At 50.4% G+C, this 13,045-nt stretch overlaps 1 protein-coding gene and 1 long non-coding RNA gene across 2 annotated transcripts in view; both read right to left on the bottom strand.

The window, feature by feature from the left end:
* The window catches only part of LOC142574450 (uncharacterized), a 43,645-nt gene that overhangs the window by 4,945 nt on the left and 25,655 nt on the right, over positions 1 to 13,045 (bottom strand). The gene's annotated exons all lie outside the window — the stretch shown is intronic.
* Positions 959 to 3,882, bottom strand: LOC142576768 (uncharacterized). The gene is made up of 2 exons (XR_012826960.1): positions 1,409 to 3,882; positions 959 to 1,340 (listed from the first exon to the last, which is right to left on the bottom strand). It is a non-coding gene; the product is annotated as an uncharacterized LOC142576768 (long non-coding RNA).

Genomic DNA, 13,045 nt, shown 5'->3' with positions numbered 1-13,045 from the left:
TACTGATCCAGCTAGCTGTAGGGCACATGTAGCCGACAAACGGAAGTCTCAGGACAGCACCTGAGATTATAATAAAGCAGGCGGCGCAGGAACTCCACAGGGCACCCAAGGGACAGTGGGGGGATCAAAGCTCGAGGCAGAACGGTACGTAGGTTGGAGCCGCCGAGGCAGGTGTGTGCCAGGGAGTGTTTGCACGGACAGCTCCCCTGGCACGCGCAGCAGTGCCTCGCAAGGTCGAGATACTTTAAAGGCACCTGCGCCCATGATCTTTCTTTTGCCTCGGTGCAGTGAGCACGATTAACGAGAATAATATGGATGGCATCCGGTGCAGTCGCGAATGCGTCATGACAAATGTAGCTCGCGTCGCCTGGCGTGTGTAGTAGTATCAGAGTTGGTTGTATGAACTTTATGCATAATACGCTTTGTTACGGTACCTTAACGGAATGGGTCTAGAGGACGGTGTTGGTACATTTTTTCGTATCCGCCCTAATCCTATACCCCCCACTACAAACACACACACATACCCCCTTTTCTTATGTATGCATACAGTTCCTTGCCATGACGCATCATAGCCTCCTTTATTTTTGAAAAATAGAGGAGGCTATGGACGGATTGGCCAGTTCAAGTTGTCAACTTGTCAGTAACTGTCATAGGAATCACTGTAATAAACACAATTCCACGATCGGATTGTTTACTTTCATTTTTTGTTGTAACACTGAGGACTACATAGAACTTTATTTTGTGTATGTGAGAGAAGTATGTGGATATCACGAGCTTAAGCCAATGTGCGATACACAGACAAAGCAGCTGCTACAACATGAACTGCATTGAGGGCCACACAACACATACGTAATTAAAGGTGCAAAATATAGGGGGAAGCTTCAAAATACACTCTGTAGCACAGCAAAGTATAACATGTATGTGTACAATAAATGTTCAAAAATACAATGCATCAATGTCCCATTTGCCTTCAAGTTTATTATCAAGTTCAAGTTTACTGAAGTTTATTATGAGCATATGTACAACAGGAATCTACTGACACACCCGCAGTCAAGGTGGCTGTTCGAGGTGTGCTGGCTGCCTCAGTGTAAGAAAAAGAAATTGGGTGAATGTCGACACCAGTGCCACTGCTTCTTGCCTCTGACCTGCACGTGCCTCCATGGCATCTTTGTGCACAAGTGTGCTGGCTTGGCGAGGCGTAGGAGTCATCCGAGAGAAAGAGTATCGTTTACATGGAGAAGTGGCTGTTCACGTTGCCTGTCGCTTTCCCTCAAATGTTTCCTTGGCGACTAGGGTGACACACCCGCAGTCAAGGTGGCTGTTCGAGGTGTGCTGGCTGCCTAAACAAAAGAAAAAGCAAGAAATTAGATGAATGTCGATACCAGTGCTATTGCTTCTTGCCTCTTACCTGCATTTGCCTCCACGGCCTCTTGGCTTGCGGAGTCTGTATGAGGGAGATGCTGTTGCTAGGCATAGGCATTGTCTAAGCAAAAAGAAAAGGCCATTCAAATGGGGAATTATGGAAATAAATGCGGCTATGTCTGCTTCTTGCACTCTTCTTGCCTAAAAATTTTCAAACATAGTGCCCAGTATGCACCAGCACTTTGACTGCTTCTGCTTTTTACCTGCAGGTGTTGCTGCGAGATCCTTAGTATGGCTGCGTGCAGCATTGTAACCCTTGGTGGAGGCATTTGAAGTGGTAGCCAAAAATATAAAGAATCATCCTTGTCTGCACGAATGCTTTCAATTTCTAAATGTAGTGGTAACTATCACTTTAGTGCAAGGCCCCCCACATCTATGCGCCAAGTGCCATAGCTCGAAACTGAATTTTTCCTTTAGTGTTTCACAAGGCATCTGATATGTTTACATTAGATGTGATGTGTTTGTTTTTATTTATCCCAGTGTGCAGAGAGCATCATTAAATTGTTTTTTATGTTTGCGTGTCTTGTTTTTTGGTTTATTTCTGAATTTATCAAGCAGCAGTCTCATGATGCTAAAGTGACTTATGTAATGGCAATCAGCTTTTGTTTTGCAGAAAAACAATGCATTTCCTGACCCATTGTTTGACATCCCCTCACTCGCATAATTTTGCAGAGTATTCTACCTATATTGACTTACTTGACCTCCACTAAAGAGTCTTGCATTTTCAAATACGACTCTCTCCTTAAAATCATTCAACACTTCTCATAATTTCTGTACCTTGGGCTTCTGATACTCTGCATTCATAATTTTTGCTTGTTTCTGACTAGAAATGTCTTCTTTAATTTAGAGCTTAAATTTTACCTTTGGAACACACGGAAGGGCTTGCCATTGCATATCTGCATAAAAGGGAAACACGTTTAGTTAAACATTCTCAAAATCCAATTGAAGATTGATGAATGCAGCTTGCAGTGTGATTTGACTGAATGAGTCATAAAAGTAACTCATCTTACTTGGTAAATTAAAGCACATATTAGTGTGACGTACAAGATACGTTACACTAACGTGGTGGGTTCTCTTGCTTATACAGCAAAATAATCGGTGCGCGAGAAAATAAATTATTTTAGCATACCCCTTGTACACACTGACTTAAGGAAAATGAGCTAGAGCTGTCCACATGATGTACTTATTTTACCTGCGAGCATGGTCAACAAAAATGTGTCCCAGCCGCTTAGTGGTATTCGGGATTATGTCAGAATTGCATATGTGCCTGTTGTCTAAAATAATTGAATTTTGAAAATGCTCGCAGGAATCTGATGTGCATATCTGCAGTTTATGGATACATGTGAAATACTCAGCATCAAGTTCAAATTAACGGTCCCACAAGCCCGGCTCGATCATGCAAATAGATTCGCTGCACAAATTTGTGACCAGAAAAGACATTCCACATGAAATGGCATGCAAGGAAGTGTTGAAAATATTGCGCAGTTAATAAAACGCCTACGCTATTAATATGTGGGTTGATGCACTCGTTATGCTAAACGGAGGTGAGGCGTGCAGACAGGACACAAGAGTAGAGTACTTACAAGCAAACAACACGAGCGCCGGCCACTTCTCTACTCTTCTGTCCTGTCTGCACGCCTCACCTCTGTTTTGCATAATGAATTCTAACCAACTAGCTTTCTGTGGTTCTAAGTCTCGATGCACTCGATTTCGTCCACATTAGGCACTCGCCTCTTGATTACTTCGTGGCACAGAAGTACAGGGCATCAGGCTGTTTTTCTGTTGTGGCCTTTGTAGAAGCATGATTGTTCAAAGTGCAACAATTAAACAGATTCTTTGAGTTGCCTGTGGCTTCGCCAGTACAATTCCGGTGCGCTGGTCCGCCTGTCCAGCAATTTCCTACTGAAGGGAAACCTGCAAATAAAAACACCGCTCCGCATGCAGAAAAATGTTCTACTGTGACGCTTCTCAAACGATTGTGATGCACCACAAGAGCTGCCTATTCGCGTGATATTCTCAACAAGGAGATACATTTGTTTACTTACATGTGAAGGTATATGCCAGAGCACTTCGGGGCTTCGGTGGCACATAAGGCACGAGTTTGTCATTGCGTCCGATGTCGACGCGCGATTGCATGTCAAACCTAAACTGTACGAAACTACTGCGCATCCAAAAAACAGATTCGAAACCGAAATTCGCGTCATCCTTTATTGCATGAATGCGTACATTGTGATTTACATAAGTCACGGAGTTAACGATCACTTTCTGTAAACTTAATATTAATGTACCACCTTCATAAAGCCATCAGGTATGCGTTTTTAGATGACAAAGCATAAGGTGACCTGTACTCCTTTTCAGCTCTTTCAATAGTAATTGCGCTGGCCACATTGACCAGTAGCAACAGGGCGGCGCCCTAGAGGTTCCCACTTTTCCGGCCCAGCTTTTCCTCTAGAGTTGTTCTACTAACTCTATGGCTAAAACATAGGCTCCAGTCGCAGACGGAGAAGTGTTGAGTGGAGGCACACGCCCCCCGCCACGAAGTATTCCACGAAGTATTAGGCCACCATTTCCCAATGCTGGTTTCCTTTCCGGGCTTATCTGGAGGGTGAAAAAGTAGACGCCGGCTCAATTTTTCGCTCCCTCTTATCGTCTCGCTGCCGCCAAAAGACCGCTTCCACCAACGACTACGGCTTTTGTAGTCCTAGTTGGCTCCAGTCGCAGACGGAACAGCGTTGAGCGCAGGCCTTTGCCTCCCGCCAAGGCGACCATGGTAGCAAGTTGCGAAATTTAACCCAGTCGCAGGCCGCAATGCTCCACGGCCTGATTCCTTACCGGGCTTATCTGGAGGGAGAAAAAGTAGACGCACACTAAATTGTGCGCTGCCTCATGTGGTCTCGCTGCCGCAAAATGATCGCTTCCACCGACCACTACGGCTTATGTAGTGTCAATTGGCTCCCCCTGCAGACGGAGAAGCGTTGAGCGGAAACACACGCCCACCGCCAAGGCAACCACGGTAGCACTTTGCGAAATTCAACGCGCTCGCAGGCCACAGTGGTCCACGGCTGCATACCGTTCCGGGCTTATCTGGAGGGTGAAAAAGGAAATGCATGCTCAATTCTTCGCTCCCTCATTTCGTCTCGCTGCCGCATAGTGACCACTTCCACCGACGACTACAGCTTTTGTAGTAACAATTGGCTCTCGGGGAAGACGGAGAAGCGTTGAGCGGAAGTACACGTCCCCCTCCGAAGCAACCACTTTAGCACGTTGCGAAATTCAACGCATTCGCGGGGCACAGTGTTCCGCGGCTGGATTCCGTTACGAACATATCTGGAGGGGGAAAAACTTGATGCACGCTCAATTCTTCGCTCCCTCCAGACGTCTTTACACCATCAAATGACCGCTTCCACCGACGACTACGGCATTTGTAGTCCCAATTGGCCCCCGGCGCAGATGGAGAAGCGTTGAGCGGAGACACACGCCCCCGCCAAGTCAACATGGTAGCACTTTGCGAAGTTCAACGCATTTGCAGACCAGAATGGTCCAGGGCTGGATCCCGTTCCCGGCTTAAATGGCGAAAAAGTAAATGCAAGCTCAATTTTTCGCTCCCTCATTTCGTCTCGCTGCCGCAAAATGACCTCTTCGACGAATATGGATGGCTTTCGTCGTCCTAATTGGCTCTCGGCTAAGACGGAGAAGCATTGAGCGGAGGCGCACGCATCCCTACGAGACAACCACGGTAGCACGTTGCGAAATTCAACGCACGCAGTCGCAGCGCACAGTGGTCCACGGCAGCATTCCATTCCGGGCATATCTGGAGGGTGAAAAAGTAGACGCACGCTCAATTATGCACTCCCTCGTGTCGTTTCCCTGCCGCGAAATAACGACTTCCACCGACGACTACTGCTTTTGTGATCTCAATTGACTTCCAGCTCAGAAGGAGAAACCTTGAGCAGAGGCACACGCCCCCTGACGAGGGAACCACGGTAGCACATTGCGCAATTCAACGCAGTCGCAGGTCACAGTGGTCAACGGCTGGATTGCGTTCCGGGCTTATCTGGAGGGCGAAAAAGTAGATGCACGCTCTATTCTTAGCTCCCCCTTGTCTTCTTAGTACCACCAAATGACCGCTTTCACCGACGACTACGGCTTTTGGAGCCCTAATTGCCTCCAGTCGCAGACGGAGAAGCGTTGAGCGAAGGCACTTGCCCTCCGCCAAGGCAACAACGGCAGCATGTTGCGAAATTTAACGCAATCACAGGCCACAGTGGTCCACGGTTTGATTCCTTTCCGGCCTTATCTGGAGGGCGAAAAAGTAGACGCACGCTCAATTTGTCGCTCCCTCATTTCGTCTCGCTGCCGCAAAGTGACCGCTTCCAGCGACGACTACGGCTTTTGTAGTCTCAATTGGCTCTCGGCGCCGACGGAGAAGCGTTGAGCGAAATTACACGCTCACCTCCGAGGCAACCACTTTAGCATGTTGCGATATTCTACGCAGTCCTAGGCCAGTGGTCCGCGGCCGGATTCCGTTCCGGTCTTATCTGGAGGGTGAAAAAGTTGATGCACGCTCAATTCTTCACTTCCTCCTGCCGTCTTTATACCGCAGAATGACCGCTTCCACCGACGACTACGGCTTTTTGAGTATCAATTGGCTCCAGTCGAACACGGAACAGCGTTGAGCAGAGCCACATAACTCGCGCCAAGGCAACCACGGTAACACGTTGTGAAATTTAACCCAGTCGCAGGCCACAGTGGTCCACGGCCTGATTCCTTACCGGGCTTATCTGGAGGGCGAAAAAGTAGACGCACGCGCAATTGTGCGCTGCCTCATGTCGGCTCCCTGCTGCAAAATGACCGCTTCCACCGACGACTACGGCTCTTGTAGTCTCAATTGGCTCCCCGTGCAGAAGGAGAAGCGTTGAGCGGAGACACACGCCCCGCGCTAGAGCAAATACGATAGCACGCTGCGAAAGTCAACGCAGTCGCAGGCCACACTGGTGCACGGCTGGATTCCGTTCCGGGCTTATCTGGAGGGCGAGAAAGTAGATACATGCTCAATTCTTCGCTCTCTCATTTCATCCCGCTGCCGCGAAGTGACCTCTTCCACCAACTACTACAGCTTGCGTAGTCTCAATTGGCTCTGGGTGCAGACGGACAAGCGTTGAGCGGAAGTACACGTGCTCCTCCGAGGCAACCAATGTAGCACGTTGCGAAATTCAACACAGTAGCAGGCCACAGTGATCCACGGCTGGATTCCGTTCCAGGCTTATCTGGAGGGCGAAAAAGTAGATGCACGCTCTATTCTTCGCTCCCTCTTGTCTTCTTTGTACCGCCAAATGACAGGCTCCACCCACGACTGCGGCTTTTGTAGCCCTAATTGCCTCCAGTCGCAGATGGAGAAGCGTTGAGAGAAGGCACATGCCCCCCGCCAAGGCAACCACGGTAGCACGTTGCCAAATTTAACGCAGTCGCAGGCAACAGTGGTCCACGGCTTGATTCCGTTCCGGGCTTATCTGAAGGGCGAAAAAGTAGATGCATGCTAAATTCTGCGCACCCTTTTTTCGTCTCGCTGCCACGAAATGACCGCTACCACCGACGACTATGGCTTTGGTACTCCCAATTGGCTCTCGCCTAAGACGCGTATCTTCATTCTTATGCCTGTACAATATCGCGCATTCATCTAACTCTGGCGTGCAGTTACAATCTCGGCAATGTAGCGCGGCAGTGCAAGAACGCTAAATCCCTCACCTTAGAACTGTTCTTCTCGGCCAAGACCCATAAACAAGAAATTCCTTTTCGTGCTATAGTGTCAGAGAAAGGGACGTGGCAGGTCTGTGTCGCTAATTACCTACAGAACTGCCTAGCTTCACTAGTTTTTTCAGACACCTTTTGCCTACGTAATTCTCAGGCACTAGTTCAGTATTTGAGAGAGGAAAATCCTGGTGATTGTACAGCTTTTAGTATGGATATCGAAGACGTGTATTATTCCTTGCCGCATGACGGGTTGCTAAATTCCGTAAATGAGTGCATTAAAGAACAAGTGCAAGAGTCGGCTTTTATTGACAGGTGCGGTGTTTCCACAGGAGCTTTTCTAGAAATTCTTTCAACGTACTTGAAGTCGACGCTGATTGGGTGGAGAGATGGCGTTTTTCTGCAGAAATCAGGCATATGTATTGGCTCAAAGGTTGCGCCTATGCTTAGCAACATTTACCTGAGTAAGGTTGACAACTGCTTAGAGAAAGGCTTAGGTGATAGCGTTATCAAGATATTTCGTTACGTTGATGATTACCTGATTTTCTGCAATAGGGAAGAATTCGATTCCGCTGCTACCTCAGCAAGTGAGCAATTCAAACTTTATGGGGGAGGATTAAAGTTTACCAAGGAATTTCCTCAGCGACACGTAATTCAGTTTCTTGACATTTCCTTGATCTTCGAACAAAATCATGTTTGTTGGCAGTACTCCCCAAGATCTTCGAAGCCGTTGCTAAACTTTCAATCCAAGCATTCTAAATTAGTAAAAAACGGAATTGCCATGTCGTGCCTTAAGTCTTCCCTCACCAGATCCTGCATGCACAAAATGAGCGCCAGGTTTAATGCGCAGGTCCGGCGCCTATTGGAAGCAGGTTATCCTAGTGTAGCGGTGGCCACTGTGGCTGAGCGCCTAAAGAAGTCGGTTTCGAGAGGGACGGACGTGATTACAGAAAGCAGTAATAGCAAAAAAAGAGTAGTGGCTATTCCGTATATTCATTCAGTGTCGCACAGGCTTAAAAAAGTTGCTAGTAGATATGACGTTAATGTTGCTTTCACTGCTCCAAATAAGCTAGGTAAGATATGCGCTGCCGTACAGAAAAAAAGGAGCGGGTAAAAGGCATAAAACGAACAGATATTTGTCCAGTAACGCACAATAAGAACAGCAGTTTTACTGACTGTCGTATGGGTGTGGTGTATAAAATTCCCCTTAGCTGTGGCCAGTTCTACGTAGGGAAAACTGGACGGTGTATCAATGAGAGGCTAATGGAAGATAAAAGGTCGTTAACCGGTGGATCGCCTTCTAATCTTTCGCTACATTGCCGAGATTGTAACTGCATGCCAGTTAGATGAATGCGCGATATTGTACAGGCATCAGAATGAAGATAGTCGTCTTATGGTGGAGGCATGACATATCTATAATGGTGGAAGTGCGTGCGTGAGTCAGCCTTCGATTACTTTACATAAGGAAGAGATTGAGTGCCTTAACAGTTATCTCTCACGTAGACCGGCACGTGTACCCGATTGACACGTGGTGTTACCATTACTGAGCATGCGCAGATGAGTTTTGTGTCTTCTTTCTTTTTTCGCCTCAGTGCTCCCTTCAGTTGATAGTCGGCGTTCGTGTTGTCCACTTCTCTACTCTTGTGTCCTATCTGCACGCATCACTTCTATTTTGCATAATGAATCCTTACTAACTAGCTCAGCTTTCTGTCATTCTAGGCAGCATTCTGTTCCGGGGTTATCTGGAGGGCGAAAAAGTAGACGCACGCTCAATTATACACTCCCTCGTCTACTTTCGCTGCCCCAAAAAGACTAATTCCACCGAGGACTACAGCTATTGTATTCTCAATTGGCTCTCGGCGCAGACGCAGAAGCGTTGAGTGGGAGGTACACGCCCCCATCCGCGGTAACCACGGTAGCACGTTGCGAAATTCAACACAGTCGCAGGGCCCACTGGTCCACGGCTGGATTCCGTTCCGGGCTTATCTGGAGGGCGAAAAAGTTGATGCATGCTTAATTATTCGCTCGATCCTGCCATCTTTATACGGCCAAACGACCGCTTTCACCGACGACTACGGCATTTGTAGTCTCAATGGGCTCCTGCGCAGACGGAGAAGCGTTGAGCGGAGGCACACGCTCCCCCCCCCCCTCCCCAATGCAACGATGGTAGCACGTTGCGAAATTCAGCGCAGTCGCAGGCCACAGTGGTCCACGGCAGGAAACGGTTCCGGGCTTATCTGGAGGGCGAAAAAGTAGATGCATGCTCAATTGTTCGCTCCCTCATTTCGTCTCGCTGCCGCAGAATGACCGCTTCCACCAACGACTATGGCTTTTGTGGTCCCAATTGGCTCTCGGCTAAGACGGAGAAGCGTTGAGCGGAGGCACACGCCCCCCGCCAAGGTAACCACGGTAGCACGTGGCGAAATTCAACGCACTCGTAGGCCACAGTAGGCCACGGCTGAATTCTGTTCTGGGGCTTATCTGGAGGGCGAAAAAGTATGTGGCGACACACTCCGCGCATATTTCTGCGCCCCCTCCGTCTTCTTATCATCTGGCCCAGCATAACGCAGCTGCACGCTGGACTGCTTGGTCGATAAAACGTAGCGCCACCGCCACGTCACCCGAGGTATGCGTCACCGACGGTGGCTATAAAAACAGGCTGCCTGGCTGAGAAAGACCGCTTTTCTGCCTTTCGCTACTGGGACCAAAGTAGCGTTGGTATGTCCATCCGCTGCCATCTTTAGTCGAATAAAGAGTCGTTACGTTTTTATGTTGGGATTCGTCCTTCGGCAGACATGACATCCCACATCTGGTGACCCGGACAACAAACAACAACGCATTGCCATGGACGAACAAGACGCCCTTCATCGACAGCTGGAACTTCTCAACAGCTTCACACGCAGCAAGAGGTGATCCAGAAGCAAGAGCAAGAGCTTCAGGAACAACATGACCAGCTCAATGGTTCCGACCGGCAGCATCCTGCCGGCTGCTCCTTGGACGTCACAACCCCGGCAGATGGCATCCCGCACGCAGCCTCGCACGGCGTCTGGCGTGTCGCTGTAAAGCTTCCGCCGTTTTGGGTCGACTCGCCCGGTATGGTTCGCCCAAGTCGAGGCCCAGTTCTCCCTCGCACACATCACGCAAGACCGGACCCGCTACGACTATGTCGTCGCCCACCTCGATGCCCGCTACGCCAACGAGGCCCGGGATGTCCTTGCCAACCCACCAACGGCCAACCTTTACGAACACCTCAAGACTGAACTCATTCGCCGCCTGTCCCTCTCGGAAGACCAGAAGGTGCGACAAGTTCACTCCGCAGAACTTGCCGAGCGCAAGCCTTCGCAGCTCCTCCGCCACATGCGTGCTCTCGCGGGCAACATGGAAGTCCAGGATTCTTTACTGCGAACTCTTTGGCTTCAACGACTTCCACCGCACATCCAGGGAATTCTGCGGGCTCATCTTACGCTACCTCTCGACCAACTTGCCGGGATCGCTGATCGTGCCATTGAGGTCTCCGTGCCGCCGTTGTCACCCACCGTTCAGGCTGTCGCCGCACCGCTGAACACCATGGAGCTTGCGCTCCGTATAGACGACATCAACCGACAGCTCAGCTCCATTCAACGACGACTGGATCAACACTTGCTGACGCGCCACTCGCAAAGCCGTGGCCAGAACACTACCCCGTCACAGCAGCCTGGTGACGACGACCGATGCTACTACCATCGACGCTTCGGGGACAGAGCACGACATTGTCGACCACCCTGCTCCGCTAGAAATCAGGGAAACGCCAACGGCAGCTGGATGCCGTCGCATCTTCGTCACCGACCAAATTACGAAGCAGCGGTTACTTGTCGACAGCGGTTCCGACATTTGCTGCTACCCGCGAGCCCATCTGCAAGGTCCCCGTCCTTCTACGTCTTTCTAGCTCAGCGCGGCAAACCGGTCCACAATGAAAACTTACGGCTCGCTCCACCTGCACGTCCAGCTTGAAAAACTACGCCGTGACCTTCATTGGAATTTTGTCATCGCCGAAGTCACCGAGCCAATCATCGGCTCAGACTTTTTGGCGCATTACAACCTCCTTCCGGACTGCCGCCACGACCGTCTCATCGACGTGACAACGGGACATTCCGCGCCAGGACAGCGAATGACTGCGCACCAGCCAAGCATCAAGGTACTCAGTGTCGAACATAATTCACCATACCACGCCATCCTGGCCAAATTTCCCGGTTTGACGCGCCCCAGCGGGTTGCCACGTGATGTGCAACACACCACTGTGCACTACATCCGGTCCACCCCAGGCCCCCCGGTTTTCTGTCGCGCCCATCGCCTTGCCCCGGACCGCATGCGCATAGCCAAAACAGAGTTCGAAGCCATGCTCCAGGAGGGAATCGCCCGCCCCTCCGACGGCCCATGGGCCTCGCCACTTCACCTCGTCCCGAAGAAGACCGAAGGCTGGCGGCCCTGTGGGGACTACCGTGCCCTCAACGCCCGCACCATTCCGGACAGGTACCCCGTTCACCATATACAGGACTTCATCCATTGCATTTCTGGCTGCCACGTTTTCTCCGTGCTAGACTTGGTCAAGGCCTACACACAGATACCCGTCAATCCAGACGACGTCCCGAAAACTGCAACCATTATTCCTTTCGGCTTGTTCGAGTTTCCCTTCATGAGCTTTGGCCTCAGGAACGCCGGACAAACCTTTCAACGCTTCATCGACGAAGTCGTCCGCGGCCTCGACTTCTGCTTCGTCTACCTTGACGACATATTGGTCTTTTCCCGCAACACCGACGAACACCACAGGCACCTTCGTCGGCTTTTCCAACGCCTCGATGACCACGGCCTACTCGTCAATGTCCCAAAGAGCACGCTCGGCGCTTCAGTCGTAAAATTCCTCGGTCATGAAGTTTCATCAGAGGGAACTCGACCCTTACCTCAACGCATCTCAGACATGCAAAATTACACTCAACCAACCACCACTAAAGACATTCGCTGTTTCCTCGGCATGCTGAACTTTTACAGGCATTTCTTGCCACACGCAGCCGAGTGCCAGGCTCCCCTCCATGAAGCCTTGGCTGGTCTACAAGGAAACCAACCCGTCACGTGGACACCGGTTTTAACGCAACTTTTCGAAAAATGCAAAGCTGCTCTTTGCACCGCCACACTTCTCTCCCATCCTGTGCCAGACGCTCCCTTGGGGCTCTTCGCGGACGCCTCTAGCATCGCCGTAGGCGCCGCCCTGATGCAGCGCGCAGACGACACCTGGCATCTCTTGGCGTTCTCCTACAAGAGACTCTCAGTTCGCAAAACGACCCCTTCTGCGGCCAGTCCCACCGACGAAACCACGACCCCCGCCCCGTCGAGTTCGCGAGCTTACTACAGAGAACTTCTGGCGATATACGAAGCAGTTCAGCACTTTCGCCACATTCTCGAAGCACAGCACTGTACTTTCTACACCGACCTTAAACCTCTGACCTACGCCTTTTCTCAACGCCGCGACAAACTCCCGCCGGTCCAGCAGAACCAGCTCTCGTTCATTGCTGAGTTTACCACCGACATCCAACATGTCAGTGGGAAGGACAACGTGGTCGCCGACGCGCTTTCACGTGTAGCAGCTATTAGCCCTTCGCAGATAACAGCTGATGTCCACGCCAAGGCTCAGACTATGGACGCCGAACTGCAGGAGCTTCTTAAGGGCGGGTCCTCGCTACAGCTGCAGCAAGTCCCCATACCTGAATCGACAACGACTATCTACTGCGACATTTCAACAGCACGAAGCAGGCCTTACGTGCCCCTTTCCCATCGCCGTGGCCTCTTTAACCAGCTACATAACCTCAGCCATCCCGGCATACGCGCCTCTGCACGCCTCGTG

This window comes from Dermacentor variabilis, chromosome 3, assembly GCF_050947875.1.
Source record: "Dermacentor variabilis isolate Ectoservices chromosome 3, ASM5094787v1, whole genome shotgun sequence".
Taxonomy (NCBI): domain Eukaryota; kingdom Metazoa; phylum Arthropoda; class Arachnida; order Ixodida; family Ixodidae; genus Dermacentor; species Dermacentor variabilis.
This window is presented reverse-complemented; position numbering and strand designations above follow the sequence as displayed.